This window comes from Bombina bombina, chromosome 4 (genome assembly GCF_027579735.1).
Source record: "Bombina bombina isolate aBomBom1 chromosome 4, aBomBom1.pri, whole genome shotgun sequence".
Taxonomy (NCBI): Eukaryota; Metazoa; Chordata; class Amphibia; order Anura; family Bombinatoridae; genus Bombina; species Bombina bombina.
This window is the reverse complement of record NC_069502.1, coordinates 870,892,783-870,911,623: the sequence shown is the minus strand read 5'-3', so window position 1 is coordinate 870,911,623 and position 18,841 is coordinate 870,892,783. Positions and strand designations below refer to the sequence as shown.

At 40.1% G+C, this 18,841-nt stretch overlaps 1 protein-coding gene across 1 annotated transcript in view; it reads left to right on the top strand.

Annotated features, from left to right (window-relative positions):
- The window catches only part of LOC128657363 (zinc finger protein 605-like), a 224,140-nt gene that overhangs the window by 50,233 nt on the left and 155,066 nt on the right, over positions 1-18,841 (top strand). The gene's annotated exons all lie outside the window — the stretch shown is intronic.

Genomic DNA, 18,841 nt, shown 5'->3' with positions numbered 1-18,841 from the left:
GCAGAGAACAACGAAAAACAAACAAAAAAAGTCCTTAAGCTAAAAAGTAAAAGAACAGATGGAAAAGTACCACGGTGTGTATATTTGGTGCTGTTGTCTGTTTAGGAAATACACAAACTGTTTTATGGTAAAGTCATAAAAACGAGATCATAGAAACATAGATTTTGACGGCAGATTTTTCTTAAAAGTATAAACGTATCTAGTACGTAGGCATTAATTGGTAAGTAGGATTGCCTTTTTTTTTAGACCATGTACCATTTTATTAGCCCTCCTTTGTACAGACTCCAGTTTGTTTATATCCTTCTGGAGATATGGGGCCTATTTATCAAGCCGTCAACCGCAAATACGCTGGAATTCCGCAACGTAATTGTGGAGTGCTTGATTCGCCTTAGTTATCAAAGGCTACAGACCGGCAAAAGTAGAATTTTGTGACGTAACATACGATCCGCCGGTCTCAGTCCGACACAGATCGATGGTTACGTCACTACAGATGTTCCGAATGCAAATTCAGCACTATCTCACTACTTTTGCTAGTTATCAAATAACTACCAGGTACGCTCGCCACTATTCCGGCCCAGCATACCTGGTTTTCAGTCCGCCGCCCTGGAGGCGGCGGATGCCATAGGAATCAATGGGAGTCCGAAAGCACCGAAAGCTCATGTTCGCTGCTGCCCGATATCCCATTGATTCCTATGGGAGGATAAAAGTAACGTTTACACCTAACACCCTAACATGTACCCCGAGTCTAAACACCCCTAATCTGTCGCCCCCTACACCGCCGCCACCTACATTATACTTATTAACCCCTAATCTGCCGCCCCGACACCACCGCCACCTAAATAAAAGTTATTAACCCCTATCCCGCCGCTCCCGGAGCCCACCGCAACTAAATAACGTTATTAACACCTAAAGCCCTGGCCTCCCACATCACTAGCACTTACTAAACCTATTAACCCCTAAACCGCCAGCCCCCCACATCACCATAAACTAAATTAAACTATTAACCCCTAAACCTAACAACCCGCTAACCTTACATTAAATATTAAAGCATCCCTATCTTATAATAAATTTACTTACCTTTAGATTTAAATTAAACTATGAATTAATCCACCCTAACTATTTGACTAAAATTACATTAAACTATATTAAACTATTAATTAATCTACCCTAACTAGTAGACTAAAATTACATTAAACTATATTAAATTAATGATTAATCCAACCTAACTTTTAAACTAAAATTACATTAAACTATATTAAAATAAAAATTAATCTAACCTAACTTTTATACTAAAATTACATAAAACTACAAATTAAATTAAATATATTATATATTTAAACACCTTACCCTACTCAAATAATTTAAATCTACACTAAAAAATTACAAAGTTACAAAAAACTTACAACTAAGTTACCAAAAATAACAAACACTAAGTTACAAAAATTAAAAAAGAAATTATCAAAGCTTTATACCAATTACACCTAATCGAAGGGCCCTATGAAAATAAAAAAGCCCCCCAAAAATAAAAAAAAAACCTAACCTACAATAAACTACAAATAGCCCTTAAAATGTCCTTTTGTATGGCATTGCCCCAAAGTAATCGGCTCTTTTACCTGTAAAAAAAAAATGCAACTACCCCCCCAACAGTAAAATCCACCACCCACACAACCAACCCCCCAAATAAAAAGCTAACTAAAAAAACCTAAGCTCCCCATTGCCCCGAAAAAGGCATTTGGATGGGCATTGCCCTTAAAAGGGCATTTAGCTCTTTTGCAGCCCAAAACCCTAATCTAAAAATAAAATCCACCCAATAAACCCTTAAAAAATCTTAACACTAACCCCTGAAGATCGACTTACAGTTTTGAAGATCCGACATCCATCCTCCAAGAAGCCGAGAGAAGTCTTCATCCAAGCGGCAAGAAGTCCTCCAAGAAGCCGGCCGAAGTCTTCACCCAAGCACGCAGAAGTCTTCACCCAAGCCCGCAGAAGTCTTCACCCAGACGGCATCTTCTATCTTCATCCATCCGCCACGGAGCGGGTCCATCTTCAAGACATTCGACGCGGAGCATCCTCTTCTTCCGACGGACTAACTATGAATGAAGGTTCCTTTAAATGACGTCATCCAAGATGGCGTCCCTTAGATTCCGATTGGCTGATAGAGTTCTATCAGCCAATCGGAATTAAGGTAGAAAATATCCTATTGGCTTTTGCAATCAGCCAATAGGATTGAACTTCAATCCTATTGGCTGATCCAATCAGCCAATAGGATTGAGCTCGCATTCTATTGGCTATTCCAATCTTGAATATGGACCCGCACCGGATGGATGAAGATAGAAGATGCCGTCTGGGTGAAGACTTCTGCGGGCTTGGATGAAGACTTCAGCCAGCTTCTTGGAGGACTTCTTGCCGCTTGGATGAAGACTTCTCACGGCTTCTTGGAGGATGGATGTCGGATCTTCAAAACTGTAAGTCGATCTTCAGGGGTTAGTGTTAGGATTTTTTAAGGGTTTATTGGGTGGGTTTTATTTTTAGATTGGGGTTTTGGGCTGCAAAAGAGCTAAATGCCCTTTTAAGGGCAATGCCCATCCAAATGCCCTTTTCAGGGCAATGGCGAGCTTAGGTTTTTTTAGTTAGCTTTTTATTTGGGGGGTTGGTTGTGTGGGTGGTGGGTTTTACTGTTGGGGGGGGTATTTGTATTTTTTTTTTTTTGCAGGTAAAAGAGCTGATTACTTTGGGGCAATGCCCCGCAAAAGGCCCTTTTAAGGGCTATTTGTAATTTATTGTAGGTTAGGGTTTTTTTATTTTGGGGGGGCTTTTTTTATTTTCATAGGGCCCTTAGATTAGGTGTAATTAGTTTAAAGCTTTGATTTTTTTATTTTTTGTAACTTAGTGTTTATTTTTTTGTGTAACTTAGTGTTTGTTATTTTTGGTAACTTAGTTGTAAGTTTTTTGTAACTTTGTAATTTTTTAGTGTAGATTTAAATTATTTAGGGTTAGGTTTTAAATATAGTTATTTTAATTTGTAGTTTAATGTAATTTTAGTTTAAAAATTAGGGTAGATTAATTAATAGTTTAATATAGTTTAAGGTAATTTTAGTATAATAGTTAGGGTAGATTAATTTTTATTTTAATATAGTTTAATGTAATTTTAGTTTAAAAGTTAGGGTAGATTAATTATTATTTTAATATAGTTTAATTTAATTTTAAAGGTAAGTTTAAATTTATAATAAGATAGGGATGAGTTGACATTTAATATAAAGTTAGCGGGTTGTTATGTTTAGGGGTTAATAGGTTAATTTAGTTTATGGCAATGTGGGGGGCTGGCGGTTTAGGGGTTAATAACTTTATTTAGTTGCGGTGGGCTCTGGGAGCGGAGGGATAGGGGTTAATAACATAATGTTGGTGGTGGCGGTGTAGGGGGCGGCAGATTATACTTATTAACCCCTAATGTAGGTGGCGGTGGGCTCTGGGAGCGGAGGAATAGGGGTTAATACGTTTATTAGAGTGGCAGTGGGTTCTGGGAGCAGCGGTTTAGGGGTTAATAACTTTATTTAGTTGCGGCGGGGTCTGGGAGTGGCGGTATAGGGGTTAAACAGTTTAGTATAGTCTGTGTGTTTAGTGACAGTATTCAAATAAAGCTGGGAAAAAGTCGAAGAGCAGCGAGATCGATGACTGCTAGTTAACAACAGTCATCGCCCCGTACTTGGTGCGCGGCTTTTTGACAACTTTTTTGTTAACTATGGAGAGCATATTCATGTCCGCGGCAGCAAAGTTAGGCGATGTCAGGCGAGCGTATTGGTGCCGTCGAATGCAGCACAGTTGACGGCTTGATAAATAGGCCCCATGGCCTCCAGAACTGCACATTTTATATCATTGGATTAAAAAACTGAATCTGCTTTACTTGTACAGACGAGGATAAAACTGATGTAGGGAAAGCTGAGATAACAGAAGATCTGTGTGTGAGGCGTCTGCTGGGAGCCCAAGTTGATGAAACCAGTGTTTGTCTGAAAGTTGCATATTACAGGTGAGTGTGCATGGGTTTTTGTCTGAAGGACGCAGATTACAAAGGAGTGTGCATGTGTGTTGTGTCTGAGAGATGCGAGTTTCAGGAGAGTGTGCATCTATATTGTGTTAGAGGAATGCAGGTTACAGGTGAGTGTGCACATATGTTGTGTCAGAGGAATGCAGGTTACAGGTGAGTGTGCATCTATATTGTGTCAGAGGAATGCAGGTTACAGGTGAGTGTGCACATATGTTGTGTCAGAGGAATGCAGGTTACAGGTGAGTGTGCATCTATATTGTGTCAGAGGAATGCAGGTTACAGGTGAGTGTGCACATATGTTGTGTCAGAGGAATGCAGGTTACAGGTGAGTGTGCATCTATATTGTGTCAGAGGAATGCAGGTTACAGGTGAGTGTGCACATATGTTGTGTTAGAGGAATGCAGGTTACAGGTGAGTGTGCACATATGTTGTGTCAGAGGAATGCAGGTTACAGGTGAGTGTGCACATATGTTGTGTCAGAGGAATGCAGGTTACAGGTGAGTGTGCATGTGTTTTTGCCTGAAGGACGCAGATTACAGAGGAGTGTGCATGTGTGTTGTGTCTGAGAGATGCGAGTTTCAGGAGAGTGTGCACGTATGTTGTGTCAGAGGAATGCAGGTTACAGGTGAGTGTGCATGTATATTGTATCATAGGAATACAGGTGAGTGTGCATCTATATTGTGTCAGAGGAATGCAGGTTACAGGTGAGTGTGCACATATGTTGTGTCAGAGGAATGCAGGTTACAGGTGAATGTGCATGTGTTTTTGCCTGAAGGACGCAGATTACAGAGGTGTGTGCATGTGTGTTGTGTCTGAGAGATGCGAGTTTCAGGAGAGTGTGCACGTATGTTGTGTCAGAGGAATACAGGTTATAGCTGAGTGTGCATGTATATTGTGTCATAGGAATACAGGTGAGTGTGCATCTATATTGTGTCAGAGGAATGCAGGTTATAGGTGAGTGTGCATGTATATTGTGTCATAGGAATACAGGTGAGTGTGCATCTATATTGTGTCAGAGGAATGCAGGTTATAGGTGAGTGTGCATGTATATTGTGTCATAGGAATACAGGTGAGTGTGCATCTATATTGTGTCAGAGGAATGCAGGTTACAGGTTAGTGTGCATGTGTGTTGTATCTGAGGGACATGGTTTAAAGGTCAGTGTGCACATTTACTGTGTCTGATGAATGCGGGTTACAGATGAATATGCAAATATGTTGTGTCTGAAGGACCCTGGTTAAAGGTATGTGCAAGTGATTTGTGTGTGAGTGATTAAGATTACAGGTGAGTGCATGTCTGTAGTATCTGAGGGACGCAAGTTACAGGTGAGTGTGCATGTCTGTGTATCTGAGGAACACAAGTTACAGATGAGTGTGCATGTCTGTGTATCTGAGGGACACAAGTTACAGGTGAGTGTGCATGTCTGTGTATCTGAGGGACACAAGTTACAGGTGAGTGTGCATGTCTGTGTATCTGAGGGACGCAAGTTTCAGGTGAGTGTGCATGTCTGTGTATCTGAGGGACACAAGTTACAAGCGAGTGTGCACGTCTGTGTATCTGAGGGACACAAGTTACAGGTGAGTGGGCACGTCTGTATATCTGAGGGACACAAGATACAGGTGAGTGTGCATGTCTGTGTATCTGAGGGACACAAGTTACAGGTGAGTGTGCACGTCTGTGTATCTGAGGGACACAAGTTACAGGTGAGTGTGCATGTGTGTGTATCTGAGGAACACAAGTTACAGGTGAGTGTGCATGTCTGTGTATCTGAGGGACACAAGTTACAGGTGAGTGTGCACGTCTGTGTATCTGAGGGACACAAGTTACAGGTGAGTGTGTGCACGTCTGTGTATCTGAGGGACACAAGTTACAGGTGAGTGTGCATGTCTGTAGTATCTGAGGGCACAAGTTACAGGTGAGTGTGCATGTCTGTATCTGAGGGACACAAGTTACAGGTGAGTATCTAAAGGATAAGGGGTTTCTCGCATGGGTTTGCGTCTGTCGGGCTTGAGTGCTATCGCGATTTACGCTAGATTGATTAATGTGTCCTCAGAGCTGTGGTTAACTGTTTTGTAAAACTAAAAAGTTGCACAAAACAAAAAATACATTACAAAGTATAGTTACATTCATAATAACACTTTTTTTTTAATAACTTTTTATTAAAGTTTTTTGTATACAATCTAAAAAAGGAGTACATCAAATAACGTTTTAGAAAACAATATACATATATCCATAGACTTGAAAAAAAAAGAGGACGAATCCGGATGAATAGCCAGTGCAATAGATTTTATTCATCTGTGAAGTAGTTTAGCAAGGGTAGCTTAAACTAACTGACATGTTTCGCGCATGTCTCATGCGCTTCTTCAGAGGTCACATATATCCATAGCTATCTAGATATTTTGGAACTTACATGCAAAAGGTTTTAGAGCACCCTAAGAAGACATACAAATCCTAAATTGCTCTGTATGTATGGTACAATATATAGTGCTAGTTCTATCGAGGATGCCACAACAGTTGCATCAGACAGTATTTACTTTGTTTTCTTATCTCTTTCCCTTTTGCACAACAGAATTGACCTTATATACATCAGGTAGAAGAGTAGAATTACAGAAAATAGAGTGAGGAAAAAAGAGAAGAAAAATATGGATAGTAGGGTGGAGGAGAAGAGGGAACCGGTTGGGTCAGAAAGAGAATAAATAAAATAAAAATCAGCAAATGGTAGGGTTAGGGGAAGAGTCGCTGCTTAAATTAAATTAGACTGGTTGCGGTGAGACCTTGGGTTGTGGAGTCAAGGTGTCTCAATAAAACCTTATATTGTGAAACCTGTCTAGTCTATTCGTTCTATAGTAGGAGTATTATTCTAATGACAGTAGTTCTTGTGTGCGATTCTTCCAGTCCATGTGTGTGGATATGATGGCAGACTTTCAGTTTCTCGCGATTACCGACTTTGCGGCATTGATGAAAAATTGGATGAGACATGCATGCAGTTTACAAACCCGTTTGGGGCTATCATTGAATAAAACCATCTGTGGGGTGAGTTTAAAATTGGGGCTAAAGAGAGTACATAGGGTTGATTCCAAAGAGGCCCAAAATGGTTTTATGTGGGGGCTGGATCACCATATGTGGGACATCATGCTGGTCTCTCCACAACCCCTCCAACACTGGGGGGATGAGTTTCGTTGTATTACTTTTAGCCTGGATGGGGTAAGATACCATCGTGACAAGACTTTATAGTTCATTTCTGGGATTTGGGTAGATGTGGAAAACTTTTGGCTGAGGTCGAATAATCTGACCCACTCTTATTGGTGTAAGTCTTGCCAGCTATGTGTATAGGTGGGCAACTGTTTTTATAAATGCAATCGTCTTGTATCTTTCTGGCAATAACCAGAGAGCCTTTCAGAGAAGTGTTGTGCTTACAAAGTTCTTTGAATCTGGTGAGGGGTCTCAATAGTTAGAGTCTATGTGGAGATTGAGTTAAGAAATGGTGTAGTTGAGAGTATTTTAGCCAATGGGTAAAAACTCCCCCTAGTATTTCACTTAGTTCTTGTCTTGGTTTTAATTTCCCATTACGTAGGAAATTACAAATAGGAGCTGAGTAACCTAACTCTTTGTAGTGAGAAGTACCTTCATTAATGTGTATACTCCTAAGCAGCTCAATATTTTGGAAGATAGGGGACATAGGTGAGAAGGGGAAGGAGATGCCTGTTGTTCGTTTGATAATATTATCCCATGACGAGAAGATGTGCTTATATAATGGAGAAGTTTTAGTTTTTAGAGGGCGGCAATCAGATGGTAACCAGCAAAGAGGACCTACTAAGGGGGTTTTAAGAATATGTGAGTCTAAAGGTATCCATGCTTTATCCTGTACGCTGGTATGCCAGTCTAGAATACGTTGAAGTATATTTGTCTGGTGGTATATCAGGATATGAGGGACTCGAAGGCCTCCCCAGCTCTTAGATTTAAACAGCATACTCTTAGCTACTCAAGGTTTTTGGGCTCTCCAGATGAATTTGTTAAGGATGGATTGTAGTTGTGACAAGAATGACTGAGGGAGATAAATAGGAATGGTTTATAACAGATATAGGATACGCGTCAAAAGGGACATTTTGACTTGTATTCTACCCCACCAAGACAGAGGTTTCGGGGACCAACTCTGGCATTATTTTTGTATAGTTTGTAGGAGCGGGAGGAAGTTCATTTGGAATAAGGAGGAGATTTTAGGGGTTAGGTGGATACCTAAGTATTTGATGCTGGTTGACTGTAATTGGTACGGGCAAATTTTCGGGAGCTCCTTTAGGCTTGTAGGGGTTAAGTTAATGTCCAGGACGTTTGATTTCTGGCAGTTGCTATGAAAATGTGAGAGCTTACCAAAATTCCTGAACTCTTCTAGGAGGTTAGTGGGTGGGTGATGGTTAACATGATATCATCGGCGTGTAAACAAATGTTGTAGTTATTTGGACCTATCGAGATCCCTTCGATCTTGTGATATGATCTAATGTGAGCTGCCAGGGGTTCTATCGCAAGGGCAAATAGTAAGGGTGAAAGTGGGCACCCCTGGCGTGTGCCATTGTTAATTTAGAAGGGGTGGGAGTATGTGCCATTCACTTTAATTTTTGCTAATGGAATATCATATCTATTAAAATTTGTCCAAACCCGAAACCCTTTAAGATATTGTCAGTTAAGGCGATCGAAGGCCTTCTCCGTGTCGGTGGAGACCAAGGCCATCTCTATACCATGAGTAGTAGCATAATCTATCAGATGGAGGGTTCTGATAGTGTTGTCCCTAGCCTTCTGACGCGGGACAAAGCCCACCTGGTCCACATGAATTAACTGAGGGTAAGTATTTGTTGATCGTATTGGCTAGGATTTTTGCATACAATTTTGCGTCACTGTTCATAAACGAGATTTTGCTGTAGTTTCCGGGATCTTTTGAGGATGTGTCAGTTTTGTGGATAAGAATGATGTGCGCAGAGAGCATATCTTAAGAGAAGGAACCGTTTTTATCTATTGATCGGAATACTCTGGTCAATTGGGGGGCTAAAATCTGTTTTAATGTCTTATAATATAATATATATTAGAAAATCCGTCCGGGCCCGGGCTTTTCTGATTTGGGAGTGAGTCAATTGCCTGTAATACTTCTTTTATGTCAGTAGGGGTGTCTAAGAGATCCGATTCTTCTTTAGAGAGGGTGGGCAATTCTGCATCTGTGATATATTTATTTTGTGAATTTCATGGGGGTGCGTTTTCGGCGGTAAGTTATATAATTTCTGGTAGTAGTCCTTAAAAGTTGAAGCTATCTCTTTACTGTCTTGGATATTAGGGTTGTCAGGGGTGGAGAGGCTATAGATGTAAGAGTTAAGAGTCCTTTGGCGTAGGTGTTTTTTATTTCCTTCGCTAAAATATAGTTTTTTAAGAAAGAAGGCATGCCTCTGCACTTCTTTATGTAAATGAGCATTCAAGTTTGCTCTGGCTCTAGCCAATTCTTGAAGTATTACTATATTGGAGGGAGAAGAGATATGTCTGGTCTCTAGTCGTCTTAGGGAGTTGGTTAGTGTATTACACTTGGTTCTTTTTGTCTTTGCCAGAAGGGCTTTGTGTTTTAGAAATTCCCCTCGTATAAGTGCTTTATAAACATCCCATAATGTTTTAGGGCTAACAGATTGAGGATTCAGTCTGGTTCAATGTAAAGTATTCTACTAGAGATTTCGAGATTTGTTCTGTTAGAGTGGGGTTCTTGAGGAGGGATTCGTATTGAGTTACTGGTGCAGTGGGCCAGGCAAGTTTGAGAGCAATCAGAGTGATCCAACCAGGAGGTTGGAGAGATTGAGGAGGAGACCGCCAGGTGTAGACTTAGTTGGTCTAGAAAAAAGTGATCAATTCTCGAATATGTTTTTTTGGGGTGGGAAAAAAAGGTGTATTCTCTTGAGAAGAGATGCTGCATAACATAATTTATGCTTACCTGATAAATTTATTTCTCTTGTGATATATCGAGTCCACGGATTCATCCTTACTTGTGGGATATTCTCCTCCCCTACAGGAAGTGGCAAAGAGAGCACCCAAAGCAGAGCTGCTTATATAGCTCCCCCCTTAGCTCCACCCCCCCAGTCATTCGACCGAAGGCTAGGAAGAAAAAGGAGAAACCATAGGGTGCAGTGGGGACTGAAAGTTTAAAAATAAAAATATATAAGCCTTTCTTAAAAAACAGGGCGGGCCGTGGACTCGATGCATCACAAGAGAAATAAATTTATCAGGTAAGCATAAATTATGTTTTCTCTTGTAAGATGTATCGAGTCCACGGATTCATCCTTACTTGTGGGATACCAATACCAAAGCTTTAGGACACGGATGAAGGGAGGGACAAGACAGGGTCCTTAAACGGAAGGCACCACTGCTTGTAGAACCTTTCTCCCAAAAATAGCCTCCAAAGAAGCAAAAGTATCGAATTTGTAAAATTTGGAAAAAGTATGAAGCGAAGACCAAGTCGCCGCCTTACAAATCTGTTCAACAGAAGCCTCATTTTTAAAAGCCCATGTGGAAGCCACAGCTCTAGTAGAATGAGCAGTAATCCTTTCAGGAGGCTGCCGTCCAGCAGTCTCATAGGCCAAACAGATGATGCTTTTCAGCCAAAAGGAAAGAGAGGTAGCCGTAGCCGTTTGACCTCTCCGTTTACCAGAATAAACAACAAACAAAGAAGATATTTGACGGAAATCTTTAGTTGCTTGTAAGTAGAATTTTAAAGCACGAACCACATCAAGATTGTGTAACAAACTTTCCTTCTTAGATGAAGGATTAGGACACAAAGAAGGAACCACAATCTCTTGATTGATATTCTTATTAGAAACAACCTTAGGAAGAAACCCAGGTTTGGTACGTAAAACCACCTTATCTGCATGGAAAACAAGGTAAGGGGAATCGCATTGTAAAGCAGATAGCTCAGAAACTCTTCGAGCCGAAGAGATAGCTACTAAAAACACAACTTTCCAAGATAGAAGCTTAATATCTATGGAATGCATAGGTTCAAATGGAACCCCTTGAAGAACGTTAAGAACTAAGTTAAGGCTCCATGGCGGAGCAACAGGTTTAAATACAGGCTTGATTCTGACCAAAGCCTGACTAAATGCTTTAACGTCTGGGACATCTGCCAGACGTTTGTGAAGTAGAATAGACATAGCAGATATTTGACCCTTAAGAGAACTAGCAGATAATCCCTTCATGCTGTCTTAGAGGCAGCTGCAGGCTTCTTGGCCTGTTTACCCTTGTTCCAAGCCTGGTTAGGTCTCCAGACTGACTTGGATTGGGCAAAATTCCCCTCTTGCTTTGTAGCAGAGGAGGCTGAAGCGGGACCACTCTTAAAGTTCTGAAAGGAACAAAAATTATTTTGTTTGGCCCTCATCTTATTTGATCTATCCTGAGGGAGGGCATGACCTTTCCCTCCAGTGATGTCTGAAATAATCTCCTTCAGTTCAGGCCCGAATAGGGTCTTACCTTTGAAAGGAATGTTCAAAAGTTTAGATTTAGATGACACATCAGCAGACCAGGACTTAAGCCATAACGCCCTGCGTGCTAAAATGGCAAAACCTGAATTCTTTGCCGCTAATTTAGCCAGTTGGAATGCGGCATCTGTAATAAAAGAATTAGCCAACTTAAGTGCCTTAATTCTGTCCATAATTTCCTATAATGGAGTCTCCATTTGAAGAGCCTCCTCTAGAGCCTCAAACCAGAAAGCAGCTGCAGTCGTTACAGGAACAATGCACGCAATAGGTTGGAGAGAAAACCCTTGATGAACAAAAATTTTCTTCAAGAGACCCTCTAATTTTTTATCCATAGGATCTTTGAAAGCACAACTGTCTTCAATAGGTATAGTTGTACGCTTAGACAGAGTAGAAATTGCTCCCTCCTCCTTAGGAACTGTCTGTCATGAGTCCCTTATGGTGTCAGATATGGGAAACATCTTCTTAAAAACAGGAGGGGGAGAGAACGGAATACCTGGTCTATCCCACTCCTTAGCAATAATATTCACAATCCTCTTAGGGACTGGAAAAACATCAGTGTAAACAGGAAGTATCTATCCATTTTACACAATTTCTCTGGGACCACTATAGGGTCACAATCATCTAGAGTTGCTAATACCTCCCTAAGCAATAAGCGGAGGTGTTCAAGCTTAAATTTAAAGGCCGTCATATCAGAATCTGTCCGAGGAAGCGTCTTTCCTGAATCGGAAATCTCTCCCTCAGATAACAAATCCCTTGCCCCTTCAGAGCATTGTGAGGGCATATCAGAAACGGCTACTAAAGCGTGAGACGGCTCAGCATTTTTCCTTAACCCAGAGCTATCTCGCTTTCCTTGTAAACCAGGCAGTTTGGATAAAACCTCAGTGAGGGTTGTATTCATAACTGTGGCCATGTCTTGTAAAGTAAATGAATGTGACGCACTAGAGGTACTTGGCGTCACTTGTGCGGGCGTTACTGATTGTGACACTTGGGGAGAGCTAGATGGCGAACCCTCATTTACTTCTGACTGAGAATCATCTATTGCTCTATTTTTAAGTACTAATATATGTTCTTTATAATTTATAGACATATCAGTACATTTGGGACACATTCTAAGAGGGGGTTCCACAATGGCTTCCAAACATATTAAACAAGGAGTTTCCTTGGTATCAGACATGTTAAACAGGCTAGTAATGAAACAAGCAAGCTTGGAAAACACTGTAATCAAAGAAAATAACACTTAGGAATTAAACGGTACTGTGCCTTTAAGAGAAAAAAAGCTGCACAAGTTCTGCAAAACAGTGTAAAAAAGCAGTAAACTTAACGAAATTTTTACAGTAGTATCTTACAGCCTTAGTAACTTTGCACAACTATGCAAATAAACAATTAACCCCTAAATGGCAAAACCGGATTGGAAAAACGACAAAACCGGTAAAAAAGACTTTCAGCACCTTGCCACAGCTCTGCTGTGGCGCCTACCTGCCCTTCAGAACGATTTGTGGGGAAAAAAAACCTCCTTTACAGCCCTCAAACACAGCAGGAGCAGTTGGATGACTCTCAAGGAAAAGGAACTGCGCAAAAATAGGCCCCTCCCACCTCACTCGATGTTTTGAGGCCTATTAGAAAAACACCTGAGTGTCTCTTAATTAACTATGTGGGTTAAAAAAAAAACCTAACACAAGCCACAATGACCCCTTTAGTCCCTTCAAAAATTTTTATAAATGCATCATTTACTGAACAAACAAAAAACGTTTTTCCTAACTGTGTCACCAGTAACAAAAGAGCCCTTCAAGTAAGCTGAAATTCCTATTCCAAGTGTCTGAAAACAGCTTACCCTTTCCCCATGGGGATATTGCCAGCCTTTTCTAGAATAAACACAGTCTGTCTAGAAAAACATAGACTGAACATACCTCATATGCAGCTTAGCATGCAAACCGTTCCCTCAACTGAAGTTTTCCTGTACTCTTCAGCCTTTGTGAGAACAGCAGTGCTAAGATCATAATCCTCCTTGCAGAAATCTTCATCTCTTTTTCTGCCAAAGAGTAAATAGTACACACCGGCACCATTTAAAATAACAAACTTTTGCTTGAGAAATAAAAAACTAACATTTTTGTCACCACACTCGCTCTGCACTTCCTAGTTACTTAGAGTAGGCAAAGAGAATGACTGGGGGCTGGAGCTAAGGGGGGAGCTATATAGGCAGCTCTGCTGTGGGTGCTCTCTTTGCCACTTCCTGTAGGGGAGGAGAATATCCCACAAGTAAGGATGAATCCGTGGACTCGATACATCTTGCAAGAGAAATGAGTCTCCTGCAAGAAGATGATGTCACCCCTTTGTTTACGAAATGAGTTCAAAGCTATCAATCGTTTAGTTGGGGATTTAAGGCCTTTAACATTTTGGGAAAATATCTGTATGATCGGAGTACTCATTTTAACAGGTGGTTAGTGAAGTCAGCGTGTCTTGTGGAGTCAGCGTTTGTAAAGAAGTGCCATGTATAACAACTATTTGTTGGATCCCCATCCAGGGTACTTATAGCTTGCAGCGACACCATACAGTGAGGGTATTTGAGGAGGAGGAGACGTAGAGGGGAGTAGGAGAGTAAAAGAGGGTTAAAGACCGGATTCCTAGGAAAAAGATTTGCAAAGTCATTAGGAGAAAGGAACATGTTATACAATAACAACAAAAACCATAAACAACAATCTAACTTTGTAGGTAAAGCTGGTACACAAGTGAGTTGTTCAGACATAATAAATACTTCTAACTTTAGGAGATAGAAGAAGACAAATTGGGATAAAATAAGGGGGGATGTAAGTAGCTCCATCAAGTAAGAGCTACGCTCAAGGTGGATAACAAATAGGATGATAGATAAAGCTTACAAGTAATTCTCGTATAATAAATGTGAGAGTTAGTTAATGCAATGGAAATTGGGATGGAATCTTGGAACTTTTTGTTTAATAAACCCTAAGTTGCAGTCTAATTACACCACTCGGGTGAGGGAAAAGTGAACAATAAAACTCTAAGACTATAAACATGACCATAGTTAATATTGAGGAACCAAAGTATAGTTCATGTCTTAGTTATTGCAATAAAAAAAGGGGGGTATGCCCCCCCTCAGAGTAGTTATGGCATTATCTTAGCCGAGTAACAACATTGAGAAAACATAACGTGCAAGTATAGGAACATATACAACCGTGAATTAGAATGTGAGACACAACACAACCCGTTCCAGGGTTGAAAGTGCGAGGACAAATCTCAACATCGTGGGTGAAGAAAAGGTATGAGAGTCAAACCAGAGGAACGATTAATTTACTCTCCAGGAATGCCAATAGGCATGGAGTAATGATTGTCTTGTTAGCTTCAAAGTGTGAGTTTCAGGTAACTGGCTGAGCAGCTGAGGATCTTTTAGGAGAGTCAGAGCCGTTCCTGTTTCTTTTACGGTTCACTTTGGTCCAGTTCTGCCTCTGGTGCTTGTAGGATGGTGCATCTGGATGGCTATCCATTTCTGGATTGACATTTAGTTTAGGTAGAGAGGGTGGTGCAATGTTAAGATTCTTGCAAAAGTTCTCAAAGTCATCTGGGGATCTGTAGGCGAAGATTTGTGAGCCTCATGCTACTTTAAGACAGAAGGGGAATCCCCATCTGTATGGGATCTGGAGTTCCTGAAGATGTAGAGTAAGGAATCTGACTTCCCATCTTTTAGTCAGTTTGAAGTTGATTTTTTTTTTATTGTCTTTATATATTTGGAATTTCAAGATAACGTCTCTTGGGGGGTCAGAATCCTTAGGCAGGGGCCTTAAAGGGACACTGAACCCTAATGTTTTCTTTTGTAATTCAGAAAGAGCATGCAATTTTAAGCAACTTTCTAATTTACTCCTATTATCAATTTTTCTTCATTCTCTTGCTATCATTATTTGAAAAAGAAGGCATCTAAGCTTTTTTTTGGTTTCAGTACTCTGGACAGCACTTTTTTTATTGGTGGATGAATTTATCCACCAATCAGCAAGGACAACCCAGTTGTTCACCAAAAATGGGCCGGCATCTAAACTTACATTCTTGCATTTCAAATAAAGATACCAAGAGAATGAAGACAATTTGATCATAGGAGTAAATTAGAAAGTTGTTTAAAATTTCATGCTCAATCCAAATCACGAAAGAAAAATTTTGAGTACAGTGTCCCTTTAAAGCTCTATGAGCCCTATTGATTCAGCATCTGAGAGGCGACAAAACAATCTCTGGAGGTAGTCATCTAACTGATGTGCCTGGATTTGTTCCGATATACCTCTTATGCGGAGATTATGGCGCCTTCCTCTATTGTCAAGATACTCACTCCATATGGGATTGTAGGTTTTCTATAGTAGTACTCTGCCGATTAGCTGTCTGGCCATGGATTTGAGTTATCTGTTAGTGTGTTTGGACCCGCCTTCTAAGTAAGCCATTCTGTCTCCCAGTTCATTTAAATCTTTTTTAACCTCCTTTAAGCCATCATTTATCAGTTGGCTGACCTGTGTTAGTGGAGTTACAAAATCTTCTTTTGTGGGTAAAAAATTGAGGTCCGCTTTAGTTAATGGCCTCGATCTATCTGTTATTAAAGATGAATCAGAGTCCTCTGAATCATTTACATGGTCATGAGTGTCCGTGACAAGACAGGGGGGTAGCATTGAGTGGCTTAAAGAATTCTTTCATAGCCAGATTTGTATTTTGAGAGCCTTTAGGGTGTTTATTCACTCTTTGGGCCCTAGGGGCCTTTTCTAGCTGATATTGTGGACATACATGTATCTATTAGGGTCTCTGGTAAGGAAGTTTGTGTTCTTCTTGATATATGTGTAGAGATTTTCCCCATAACAAGATATCATGGAGAATGGCGCTGTATTATTAGAGCAAAAGGCCTCTCATGTTATTCAGTCTCTTAGAGAACATAAGGATTTCAATGAGGTGATATTGGCCTATAATCTTGATACTCCTTCACATCCTGTATTTTTGATCCCCGCTGATATGGAGTGGGGCAGAGTGCATAATTGTGCCCAGATTTCTTGTTTATGTAATGAGCTTTAAAGTGTCCAGATTAAGTCACGCGGCCATGAAAGTGACCAGTAAGTGCAGCGTGTAGTGCACACTAAAGTAATAGGCCTCAGATGAGCGTACAGTCTGTAGTTAGGCGAGTGTAGGGCCTAGGTACAGTGATTTCTCCTTAATGGAGCGACTTACATGACTCCGGTATACTGTAGCAGTGGTAGTGCCCCTCCGAGTTGCGACGTGGTCCGCGAGAGGTAAGGTCTATGTGGGAAAATTCCTGCTCTATGGCGGCAGATACAGGTTCTGCTCCCTTTGATTTTTGCTTCCAGTGAAGCGTTATGCCTGCGAGTGCTCGTCCGTGATCCGTGCAGATAGTCCTGCTTGCAGCTCTCACATTTAGATCGGTATCCAACCTTGACTACAGCGGAGCTCAGCCTCGCACGTCCTCCATGTTAGGCTGCTAGCTCCGCCCCCATAATAACACTTTTTAATAAAAAGGAATAGCAAAAATATTGCACACAAAAGTTATAAAGGCTCAAAGATCTTAGGTGTTAGAGAAAAAAAAATAGATATAAAAATCGTGTGTGTGTGTGTGTATGTATATGTATGTATGTATGTATGTGTGTATATATAATATATATATCTTAATCTGTCATAATTCCTTAATATATGGTGATACCTGGGAGTATAATTTGGTCACCCATGTCGATCAGGTAATAAGTGTATGTGTGTGTGTATGTATATATATATATATATATATATATATAATACAATACTGGTCATTGTATATACTTCCTTTCAAATTTAATTTATTTATACATTTAAACATATGATTATTATACACACAGTTGTCGGGTACTTATTTACAGCATTTGGTTACACTTTTATGTACCATTATTTTATACATTGTAAAATCTTTTTTGTTTCCCAAACAGCCATTGTAATTTAACGTTGTCTTTTGCTTATGGGAGTGGATTGGAAATCTGATTCTTGGTCACTAAGCACAGTGGAAGTCTCATTAACATATGAGTGAGGGGGCCATGTGTTTGTAATTCTATTCACTATAGTTTATAGACAAAGGGGCTCCAATCTTTTGAGTAGGGACAAAAGGTGTTTCTTATGTGTTGACAAACACCCCAGGTGACTTCCTGTGGAAAGTTAACTTCTGGAAAACATTTTCCATTTTCTATAAATTGTGTCTTTACGATATAATCTTAAAGAAATGGTTTCTTGTATTAAAGGGACATGAAACTCAAATGTTTTCTTTCATGATTTAGAACGAGCATGCAGTTTTAAACAACTTTCTAATTTACTTCTATTATCTAATTTGCTTCATCTCTTGATATTCTTAGCTGAAAAGCATATCTAGATAGGCTCAGTAGCTGCTGATTGGTTGCTGCACATAGATGCCTCATGTGATTGGCTCTCCCATGTGCATTGCTCTTTCTTCAACAAAGGATATCTAAAAAATGAAGCAAATTAGATAATAGATGTTAATTGTTAAGTTGTTTTAAAATTGTATTCTCTATCTGAATCATGAAAGAAAAAAAATTGAGTTTAGTGTCCCTTTAAGCAAAGTTTTACTTCAAAGGGTTTAACATAGGCGGCCAGGCTGTGGGTGAAGTCTTTTGAAAACAGGTTTTACACATTGAACAAACTGTCATAGGACAGTGAACATATTCATGGGTTAACTTCCTTATGAATGAATTCTTAGATTTAGGAATATTGAGTTTCTTTCATATAGGTAGCAAGAGTCCATGAGCTAGTGACGTATGGGATATACATTCCTACCATGAGGGGGCAAAGTTTCCCAAAGCTCAAATGCCTATAAATACACCTCCCACTTCACTCATACCTCAGTTTTACAAACGTTGCTTCCTTAGGAGGTGGTGAAGCATGATGTGCTTGATTTCTTCAGTGAAAGGCACTTATAAACATATTGAATCCCAGTTCCTCTCTAAGTGCAGTGTTTGTCTGAGGGATGTGAAGGGTAGTATTGCCTGATGATACCCATGGTTTCGCATATGGGAAAATCTATTCATAAGGCTCTCTGTAAATCGGTCGCAGGGATTTATCTGCTGCCTCCCTTTATAGATAAACAATATACTCTTACCATTACCTCTGCTGATATGTTTCAGTACTGGTTTGCCTGTCTGCTATATGCGGATTGGTGTCTTACACGGTAAGTATATACCTTTTATTATATAAAACAGTCTCAGCTATGGCACTTTTTAACTAAAGTTATTATATATTGTTTGTATACATGCCTTGAGTCAGTTATTCAGTGCCTCTTTTTTA